We start from the raw sequence: 12,118 nt of genomic DNA, 5'->3' as shown, positions 1-12,118 counted from the left end.
GATTTCATTATTATTATATTACAATGTCATTTGATTGTATTCGTACGTTTTAGCGTTAAACTAATAAACAAATGAAAAAAGTGTTTCCCAACAACGAGTTCCTTGAAATTTTAGGGTGGTTCTCTGAGTACCATTTCACGTGCACAACTGGTATTGTTGATACAAATGTAAAGTTTTGTATATACAGTACCTAAAATATATCTTGTGTAACTCTACTACATTATATAAATAAAGTTATAATTCGAGAGAAATAGTTGCCAGTTGCCTGCAAGGAGGGCAGAGGGGCACCAACAAGGGATGCTAAGTTTTAGGCCTATAAATATAGTAATTAGTGTCATATTTTTGCGGATAGTACACCATTGATGTGTGGAAGCGGAGATTCAATAAGCTCAATTCAAAGTTTTTACATAAATCTTCATACTGGCTTTCGTTCTTCCTAGAGACATAACATTGTACAAACTGAATAAAGATGTTCAAGTCCAGGCCATTGGGGAGATATGTGGAAAATTTTAATTTTTATTTCACAAGTGGGACATATACAACTTAAAGAATTTTTTGGGATACGAAATTTAGTGATATATAATCGTGGTTGAACCCGACAAACAACTACTACTATCTTAGCAAAAATTGCTTGTGTTTTCGAAAGTTTTGTTCTTTTCCCCTTTTACATTTAATTATTTAACAAGTAAAATTGCATTTTGGTTGTAAATGTGAACAATATATCTATACATTTTATACAATTAATTTTATATCAATATATCAATCAGTCAATACAATTTTTAAAACGATTTTAGTTAGGTTCTTGCTGTTCGCGAAAACTGAAAAGAAAAAAGCTTTGTAACTAAACTCTGATTTTTGTAAAGATATTCGTTTGGAGATGTTCTAATTTTTACATTAATTATAGGTTGGTACGAATAAACAGACATGTTATCAAGTTGAACAACCTTAAATTATGTTTCAGTAATACTATGTTTGATCAAGGCATTACATCCTAGCGTTATGAAATATAGATTTTTTTCCTGTTTACACCGTAAATAATAAACAGTATGAAGCTAAACCTTAATCCTATATACCGAATATTAAACGTGTCATCCCTCCCCTCATAGGAGTAAACAATAATTGGGCATGGAACAACGTGGCCGAGGTTCCTCACCACTACAAATCACTAATATCATTGACTTTATAATGCCAATATCCAGAGAACTCTCAGAGATACAGCAAACCTGCAGACTCAGCGAATACTGTATCCTTTTGCCTGGTTGGATTTTTACTTAAATATTTCCTTGCATTATGGCTGATCCATTCTCTAATGAAATAACATTAGGTTTAACGAGTACAGTACTAAGGTTTGTTGCTTTGTTGTTGTTGTTGTGCTTTGTTGTTTGTTGTTGTAAGTTTACACCTTTGTACCAAATTCAATTGAAATTTGATAATCTTTATTCGGGGTTTCGTGCTAACGGACGTGTAGTATATTATAGGCCAGTGTGTAAATTAAGTCTAGAAAAAATCTGTATTTTTAAAACAGAAATAGATAAAAATATTCTGTTTGTAGCATTGATTCTTGACAAAAGTTTTTGCATTTTTTACACACAAAAATTGTTTATCCCCCCTAACAGGGTAGGGGGTAGGGGGTGACTTATTTTTATCAAATAGCAACCCCTATTGCCCTATTGCGTGGCCTCTCATTTTGAAGGGCTTGTCAAAAGAAACACAATGATGCAAACCCGAGATAAATATCTCACCCCTAGCCAAAATGGCAGGTATTCCAAAATGGGTGCTTTTTCACATAAATCAAGTTTTGAAGTACCCGCCATTTAGGATAGGGATGAAATATCTACCTCGGGTTTGCGTCATTGTTTTTCTTTTGACAAACCCTTCAAAATGAGGGTCACTCAATAGGGGTTGTTATTTAAAAAAAAAATAATCACCCCCACCCCCTACCCTGTTAAAGGGGTTAAAAATATTGTTGATGCAAAAAAATGCGGAATCTATGTTAACAATCAATTCCACAAACAGGATATTTCTATCTATTTCGGTTTTTAAAATACAGATTTGTTTCCATATTTGTGAAATTGGTGCTTTTCCACATACATTAAATCAAATTTTGGAATACCTGCCATTTTGGCTAGGGGTGAGATATCCACTTCGGGTTTGCGTCATTGTGTTTCTTTTGACAAATCCTTCAAAATGAGGTTGCTATTTCACTCAATAGGGGTTGCTATTTGAAAAAAATAAATCACCCCCTACCCCCTACCCTGTTAGGGGGGTCAAAAAATTTTTTATGTAAAAAATTGCGGAACCTATGTTAACAATCAACTCTACAAACAGTATATTTCTATCTATTTCGGTTTAAAAATACAGATTTGTTTTAAGACTTAATTTACACACTGTATATAACTATTTTTATTTTAACGATTGGTGTTTTTAGCCTTTGGGGACATCAATACGAACAAGTTTATCGATCCCCGATTGATGAGATCTATATTACTTCTCTGTGACCTATGTTAGTATCTTCATGCTTGTTATTTTGTATGTTATCTTCTTGCTTTCACCACTTTTGTACTAATGCATATGTATCTTGTAAATATTGTAACAATACTGTATTATAACAAGCGGCCTAGCTCATAACCTAGCTATTTATGAAAACATAATATTTATTTCTAAAAAAATACTTTTCCCAAGCAAAATTTATAAACCATTTAAGTTTAGCAAAACCTTTTCCAAACGTAGCTTTGGTCTTGAATCAGGTTACAGATATTTACAAGAAATGTCTATTATGGTCTTTAAATTGAATTTGGGTTTTCAAAATATGAATTATTTATTTGCTGCGAGCATTGCGAATTTATTATTAGTAGACTCTTGATTATTGGAAATTTGATGGTCAGGCTTATAATTTGAACTGTCAAGAGAATTATCAATAGTATAAATTTATTTGGAAAAGATAAACCATTTGAACAACAAAGACTTCATTTTAATGTGTACCTTTATTAATTTCGTATAATACATTGATCAAGAGGCTAACAACCTTTAGGTTACTCTCCCGTCTCCGTAGTTGGCAGTACCTTCTCCCTATAGGGAAATCTGCTAAAACTTACTGAACATTGTAGGGATCTTGATATACAATATATATTTAGCAAACGGTGTCAGTTACAAACCATAGTCCTCTAATCGCTGTTTGATGCGGTGTGATCTGGGTAAAGGCTTCACTATATTATTCATTGTCCTAGGTGATGGGGGGCTGATGATCTAATGTGACAGGGTTAATCATAGCTCGAAAAAAGTTTAAGATTAAACCCCTAGTATTGACGAAAGAAACATTGTAGCGTTAGAATGGAGTTCTGAGTGAAACATTGTAGCATTGTTTATACAGTGTAAATTAAGTATAGAAACAAATCTGTATTTAAAAACCTAAATAGATAGAAATATTCTGTTTGTAGCATTGATTTTTAACAAAGGTTCCGCAATTTTTTACATCAAAAATAGTTTTAACCCCCTAATAGGGTGGTGGAAGGGGGTGACTTTTTTTTCAAATAGCAACCACTATCGAGTGACCCCTCATTTTAAAGTGTGTTCAAGTTGTGTTTGTCAAAAGAAAAGAAACACAATGACGCCAACCCGAGGTGGATATATCACCCCTAGCCAAAATGGTGGGTATTCCAAAATTTGATTTGTGAAAAAGCACCAAATGCACCAATTCGAAATTTGAAATGTCATAGGAGACCAAATTGAGTGATCCTTAATTTTATAGACCTTGTGATTCTAAAAATAATGATTTAAGATAAATTGAAACCCGTGGATCCTAATCAAAATGGCGGTCACAAACATCTTAATTTACATAATTACAATCTACATTGTGCATCTGTGGAAAGGTGCTGAAACAACCAGAGCTGTTTGGGTGATTTATAAAATTCCAATTTCTTATCTCAGCTATTTCCCCTTTTTATTCTAAAATTGTTATAAAATGATTTTTTATCAAATTTCTATACATAACTTTAATCATAATTAATGCTTCAGGGTCACCACGTTTTAGACGGATAGCCTAAGGGTATTTCAATTTAAATCGTTCTTTATAGTGTCACAAGGGCTATAAAATTAAGGGTTTCTCAATTCTGTCACCTATGTCATTGAATTATAATTCAAATTTGTGGAATGGGTGCTTTTTCACATAAATCAAATTTTGAAATACTCTCTATTTAGGCTTGGGGTGAAATATCTACCTTGGGTTTGCGTCATTGCATTTCTTTTGACAAACCCTTCAAGATGAGGGGTCACTCAATAGGGGTTATTATTTGAAAAAAAAAAATAATAATAATAAGTCACCCTCACTCCCTACCCTGTTCAGGGGGTTGAACAATATTTGGATGTAAAAATTGCGGAACCTTTGTTAACAATCAATGCTACAAACAGAATATTTCTATCTATTTCAGTTTAAAAAATACAGATTTCTTTCCATATTTGTGAAATTGGTGCTTTTTCACATAAATAAAATTTTGAAATACCCTCCATTTAGGCTTGGGGTGAAATATCCACCTCGGGTTTGCGTCATTGTGTTTATTTTAACAAGCCCTTCAAAATAAGGGGTCACTCAATAGGGGTTGCTATTTGAAAAAAGTCACTTCCTACCCCCTACGCTGTTAGGGGGGTTAACAAATGTTTGATGTAAACAATTGTGGAACCTTTGTTAACAATCAATACCACAAACAGAATATTTATATCATTTTCTGTTTAAAAATACAGATTTGTTTCCGTACTTAATTTACACACTGTATTTACAATTACTTTTGTTTCGACGAATATCTTCTATACTCTCATTTCATGCTATTGGTAATAAGCTTTTTACTTTGCATGTTCTTTTAAAATATTCTGAGAAATATTTTAACAAGGTCAATCTCAAAAAAATATTATCAAAAAAATAGGAGCTTAAGTACCAATAGACTTCGTTTAGAAACTTTACAAGCTGGAATGAGTGACGAAGGATGACCATGATGCTATACCAGACATGATGATGATGCTGGAGTTTGGACTGACCATTTAAGTGTGCTTACTATAACTAATTATTTATTGCACAGAGAAAAAATGTCGTTCTTTATATATACTCTACATAGATACACAACCTTATGATTTTCATACAATTATACAGCTTATTAAAGTTATGAATAACTCCAAACGTTTAGGTAAATGATTAAATTGGTTCCTTTTACTTTCATGTCCAGTCTATTGCCGATGCCATCACTGGAGCAGTTAGTATTGATAGAGCTGTTTAGTTTCGTGTTATGTACGTCTTTTATGTATTAATTTATTTTTGTGTTTTGAAGAGTTGCACGATTTGACAACATTGCGTTTCACCGTAAATAGTCAGCACCATAGTTGATGGGAGTTTTGGACTACAGACGGAGGTAAGATAGCCTTTTTTGTTAAATTAGTTATTAATTGTTAAAACATTATATAAAAAATAACTGCATGCAAAAAACTAGTAAATAACGATATGCTTAAGATATAAATTTATACTCATTCATGGCAAATTCATATAAAAGATGTTAAATGAAAATGAGAAGTAAGGTGGGAAGTCATAGTGGTAGCGCACCTTACCATATTTCTTTGTATTTACAATCTTGTCAGTAAACAATATAAGTGTAAATATATGTTTCTAAGGTTATTAGAAGTATTTACATTTACTTGCAGTAAATTTAATTACATATACTATGCTGATTAAGAAATTATTTAAAATTTGCTGTACAAACTGTTTTTCACGTAAAGTAATATCTTGGGTTGAAATTAGTTTCCAATAACTATAATCGTCTGTATTTAAATTGGATCAATCTTACAATTTAAATAAGTTTGTACGATATAATTTATAACCTATCTGTTTCTCAATGTTCAACTTGTAAAACGGAAATTGGCTCTATATTTTAGTAAACCTATTTATCTAACCCATTGTATACGTTTAATCCCACATCAATCCCCGATGTTAATATATTATATCATTATACAATATAAAAGGCTAGATAAAGATATCACGAAGCCTAAACCAATTTAATCATAACACTCATTCCGAAAAAAATCCAAATGTTGACAACATTTTAAATATTAAGTATACCATCCAAGCCACAAAGATTAATTCAGATAACGAAATTCAACGAATACATTTGATTTTGTTAGCCATAGTAGATATTTAACATGTGAATTAAGAAAATTTGTAGAATATACTTCAACATATATTTAAATGCAAACAAGTTGTGATTGATGAAAAACTAAATGAATAAAAATCGCCGGATACGTTGTTCACGTACACATATTAACTTAATCGTGTTTATTTGATTTTTCTGGCCTTGTTTAGTCTATTTAATACGTGTTAATTTCAGAATAGTTCAGGGAAGCCATTTCGTTCATGTGTTATCATCAGCCGTGTAACGGTCGATTCAAGTCGCTGGTATCGACGTACGTTTCAGAACAATGCCTAGTTTTGACTCTTGTAGGCACGTACTTTAATAAAGCACAGGTTATCAGAAGGTATCGCGCGACTGAGTCATGCCCAGGTTACTCATGTTGAATAAATGTGCATTGCTTAACGATCAGACTAAACTGCTTTGATGAATACTACTTCTGAGAGAAGTAATGAGATTGAAAAATAATAGCGTTTTTCGCACGACCTAAAGTGACTTTTTTCGACACGTAACCGGTTGAGCTTTTAGGGACTGAGCGAGTGTCAGGTGAAACACTTTTGTCCCTATGATGAACTTTATTTTTCCTCATGCTGCATCATTCTAAAGAATAAGAATAAGAGTCAATTTATTGTTATTTGCCAACATTACATTGCTATAGACAACGTCAAAGAACAAAAGAGATACAGTAATATGCAGTTTAAAAGGAGAGAGTACAATGAACTTGTCAGGCTAACAGATATATCAGAATAAAATATCACAAATAACAATTAGCAACAAATCAATATAAACTATGAAAATTAACAATAAATAACTGATTACCAATTCGCTGGATCAAAGCTCATAATTAAATTAAAATGTACAGGGTGAGGCAATGAAAGCACCCCAATTTATAAATAGTACAAATTCAAATCTTTCTATACATATAAATAGCACATCAAAACACAGCTTAACTTTTGCCATTTTAACTTAACAAAGTCATTTTTCATTCCTTGAAAACAAAATCCCTCAAGTGACGTCATTTTTTACATCCCTATTAGTCAATTGAAAATCCTATCAAATACTCCTACCAGCATTTCTTCAGTAATCACTTTAGTTTTTGGACTATTCTTAGCTTCGGTCCAAGCAATTCTGTGGAGCGAAAACCCTTGAACTTCAAGTATCTTATCGGAATCAGCCCCCCACAGCCCCCCACCCACAAAAAAAGCTAACGTAAAGCTTTCAATGACGAAAGATTCCTGGCAAAACTCTTTGGATTTGATTTGGTTAATGCGACTCACACTCTTTATAGACATTTGATGGTGTACAAATCGTTTTCCTGTATTCATCGATTATTTTTAGCATTTAAGCTGCCATCCTAAATAATTTTACCCAGTTTCCCATTGTTTTCCTATCTGAAAAACATGTTGACCAGGGATGGAATGTTGACCAAACGATTTCTGGGTGTTTGCACAAGAATTAATATTTTTTTATAGGTTCCCACATGAAAATCTTACTGTTAATAGCCTCAGGCACAATATTAACTAAAATGGCATTGTTTAATTGATGATATAAGCACAGCTGTTCATTCATTGTTGCTTTACTTATAATGTGGCAACAAAAGAAAATCGGGGTGCTCTCACTGCCTCACCCTGTATATGCATAAAAATCATCAAGATGATAAAACACTTTATTTATAAACCAGCTTGACAGTTTTGATTTAAATGGTTGGATTTAAAGGTTTCTGATCTCTGATGGGAATGTATTGAAACACTTGATTTGTTGGTATTTGTGGCTGACTATTGTTTTCCGCAATCTAGAAGAGGGTGGGACAATACATTGTGCTCTTCTAGTGTTATAATTATGAACTTTGTCAAAACATACATATAATCACTCTGGTTTTCTTTACATGTGCAAGATTTTGGAAAAAATGCAAGGGACAGTAATTATATTGTAATTAATCAAACATTGCTTACAGTCATCTTGATAAGGTAAATTGGCCAAAATCCTTACAGATTTTCTTTGCCACGCATAAACATGGAGAGCATTTCTACTATTTCTCCAGAGTATTGTGGCATACAGCAAATGGGAATGAAAATCACTAAAATAAGTATTTAACAACATATTTCTACCAACACATTTTTGTAGCTTACGTAGAAAAGAACAGGCCCTTTAAAGTTTTGAAACTTCTGAGTTGGTATGAGATTTCCATATAAGCTTCCGATCTTCAGGCTAAGAGCTTACATAAGTTGAATTTTGTATATTTCTTATCTTTACAGGGTCGTTTATTAAATGGTTCAAACAAGTATAGGGGTTTTAAAGCAAGAACCTTAGTTTTATTTAGTTGGTTTACTCATGGATTTTCTCGAAAATGGACATGACCCCATGACTTCACTGTGGACACTGGTGTATTGGTTAACGGCTATGTGGGTTTTGGCTTTATTCTGCGAAAGCCAACCCCCACCTATCTACGACTAGAAATATCTTCATCTACAAGGCATAGGTTGTTGACATTTTAAACACCGTTTACTATTTTGTACGTTTAATAAAATAAAATTACTATTCCAAAAGTAAGGTCCGGTTAAGAAAAACAAATAAAAAATCAAACATTTTCCAGAACAATTGTTAAATTTACATCCTTTTGTATTTGTCTATGTTTCTACTTGATTTCCATGCTTCGTCTCATATTTTTTTGGTAAATGTACACAGTACGTCATTATACTTGTATACTATTTAAAATTAACACAGATACTATCTTCGTTCAATACAAGATGGCTTAAGATGGTATAATAGCTTTAGAGTCAATATGACGGAATATTTTTTTATTGTCATTAGGATAGTTTCACACCCTCAATATGTGTAATGATGTTCTTAAAGCCCATTCTTTTCAACGTTTCAATAATAGTAGAATATCTGAGTTTTTGTGTCCTAGTGTCCTCGAGTTCTAACATATTGTAAATGTCTCAGCAGGAGCGCTAACAACATACGTTAATTTGAAAACAAGTTTCTGTTAGGGTATTGTTATCCATAGTTCCATATATAACGTCATGCTTATACAGTATTATAATTTTTCTTTAATGATCAATTTTGAACACTTTCACTTCCAAAGAAATTCCAAAATCATTATTTTCTCTACAGACCTTGAAAGGGGATGTCACTATCCCCTAATTCAAAAACTCTTCAACGTTTTTGCATAGTTTGATTCAACTTCGACTCCAGTAATATATTTGAATGTGTTTAGTATAAAACATAACCATTGATTAATATAATTTTTTTATCCTGTCGGTGCAGTTTATTTCACGCAATATATATAATTAAAACCAACAAAGTGATTCTCAAACAATGTTATTGAATGGATTTGAGTTCTGAAGTCAGGAGTTTGGTTAAGTAAAGTCCCGAAAATCGTACTAAAATTGCACCTTAAACTATTTTTTTGAAGCTAACACCTCATCCCAGCACATTTACGAAAACTCAGTTAAATGGCGACTTCAGATACTCGTGGGTGATTATTATGACAGCTTTATTCTAATGCAAAATCATATTTTCCTTATCCACCAGTTACGTTTGTCACGTTTAAAATGTAAATAAAATGTTTAAATCTTACTAACTTTATTTTTATGTATTACTAAATAAACTGTTCATAATAACATTTCTGTATAAAACTTTGGTTCTCTTCTTTGCGCAGCATATATTTTTTAATCTGGTATTAGATTTAGCCTGCTTTGGGCTTTTTTCAAATGTACAATTGCAAATACTTAACATTTGTTCACTTGAATATTCTTATACCGTGGTCCCCCAATCGCTTACACAATACAAAAATTTTGTTTAAGAAATTTATTTATTTATTTATTTGACGGTAACAACAACAACCATTTACAATAATATGCTAATATGCTAAAAAATCTAACAAAACAATACATATGAAAAATTTGATGGCTAACATTGGTATTGGCGTTAACATCATGACATATTTTTACAATAGATAATAATGAATGTATGTATAGTGTTATAGTACATGCTTAACTACACAAAAAATAGATATTTGCTTAATGGCTACAATATGAAAATTTAACAAAGTTACGATTGCAATACATATAACAAGACAGACAAAATAATTGAGAATTGACAACAATGACATTAATAACACAGCCATAGTGATACATGCAATAGTGTTGAACAAAACAAATAAATAAAAAAAAAATTAATAAATCAAACACTTTATATAACTAAAAAGTTATATAAACCTCGAATATGCTGCTAAATTTGTTAATCGTCAACCATTCCAGTATGTATCCTGTGCAATCGCGACGCCATCTTGAATATTCAGTCTTCTGCGAATCGTAGGCTAGTGAAGCGCGTAGTGCGAAGTAAGCAGCTCTGTTATCGCCGCCAGGTCCTGACGAAATACTTCCAGAGAGTTCCTAATTTGCTGACAGTCTTAGTTTGCATATCTGAAAAGCACGTGCTCCTGTTGGTGGCCAACAACTGTTTTGTTTTTTGGTTGCTTTTCGTCCCGCCATTTAGACTGAAATTTGATGGGCAGGAGTGTAGGAGTGAGGAAACGCGAAACTTTCAATACTGTTGATTTACAATTTCAATAAAGCTAAATAGTCCATCACCAGTGCGATAAATGACCTTGGGGTTCTTGTCGCTATTCACACAAAAGTAAGTATCTCTAAACAGTTCAGATGACAATGTAGGCTATACAAACTCGCGTTCGCGCCACGCCGCCGTTGCTAGTAAAACGGTCTAGATAATAACTGATAGTCCAGCATCTGTTACTAACAATACATAATTTATAATCTATGCTCAAGTAATAACTGTTAATTATATACAAACATTGAAATAAATACATAAAATGACATCAGAAACATCGGCCCTCTATTTATTTATAAAGCCAAATCTAACCCACTAATCCATAACTCTTTATTTTAATTGTGGACCTAGCTAAGACTCATTGTAACCATGTACCGATTCACCACATGAGTTTGTATGATTCGGAACATGTCACACATTTCCAGGAGCAGTACCTACCCAATATATGGTTTCTAAATAAAACTGAGTTGATTTGTTACTTTTAACCCGTTTAGACGTGCCTTTGAAAACGTACACATTTAAATTTTAGTTTTCGTACTTAAATGGACGATAATAGTGTTTAATTTTACGATAATATTTTTAATTAATTTTCATCTTTGGCAATGTTGGAGATATAAGGGGGTGCTGGCATTTTGATTACCAAGATGGGTGCGAGTCCGCCAATCCGGTGCAGAGCCCCGAATCTGTATAGATAAAAATTACAGTTTTGATTGTATATTGCGTAAAATCATGATGTTTTTGGTTATTGTGGAGCTTTATAGCTAAGAAAGCCAAAACTAGTCTAATCTCAATTTCTGTCTGTCTGTTTGTGTGTCTATTCGACGCCAAAATACCAATTTACGCAGTCTACTCCGAGAAAACTAGTACCGATCAATATTCATATCGTATTTCTGTTTTCACTAGATTGGTGAGAATGTCTTCTTTGGCAATCTACGTGTGCTCCCGCGTCCCGCGAACTCCGAACCAAACAATTTCAAATACCCTATAGTTACAGATGTCCCACCACCTCAAATATACAATTATCAAAATAAAATAACGAAATTCAAACCCTCAGTTTTGAGTGGTTTTTGTTATATTTTATCCTCATGTTTACTACATACGTCTTTATGAAATACAAATACCAATAATCTTTTCAGAGAACACATCATATATGAAATAAAAACAGTTGGGAGAAAGTTTCTTTCTGCAAACTGTCACTGATAGGCTGGTGCATTTTTCGCCATTCCCGTTTTTATACAAACCTGAAACAGAAGCGAGATCAATAATTAACTTGTTTGCAAATGATGTGTTTGTGATAACTATAAGTAAATATAACTATTAAGTACTATCCAGAATGTAGGTTACAAGGGACCGGGGAATGAGATTTACGTGTGTTTTGATAC

This window comes from Macrosteles quadrilineatus, unplaced genomic scaffold (genome assembly GCF_028750875.1).
Source record: "Macrosteles quadrilineatus isolate MER2022 unplaced genomic scaffold, UCM_ALF_1.0 Scaffold_7__1_contigs__length_78375512, whole genome shotgun sequence".
NCBI lineage: Eukaryota > Metazoa > Arthropoda > Insecta > Hemiptera > Cicadellidae > Macrosteles > Macrosteles quadrilineatus.
This window is presented reverse-complemented; position numbering follows the sequence as displayed.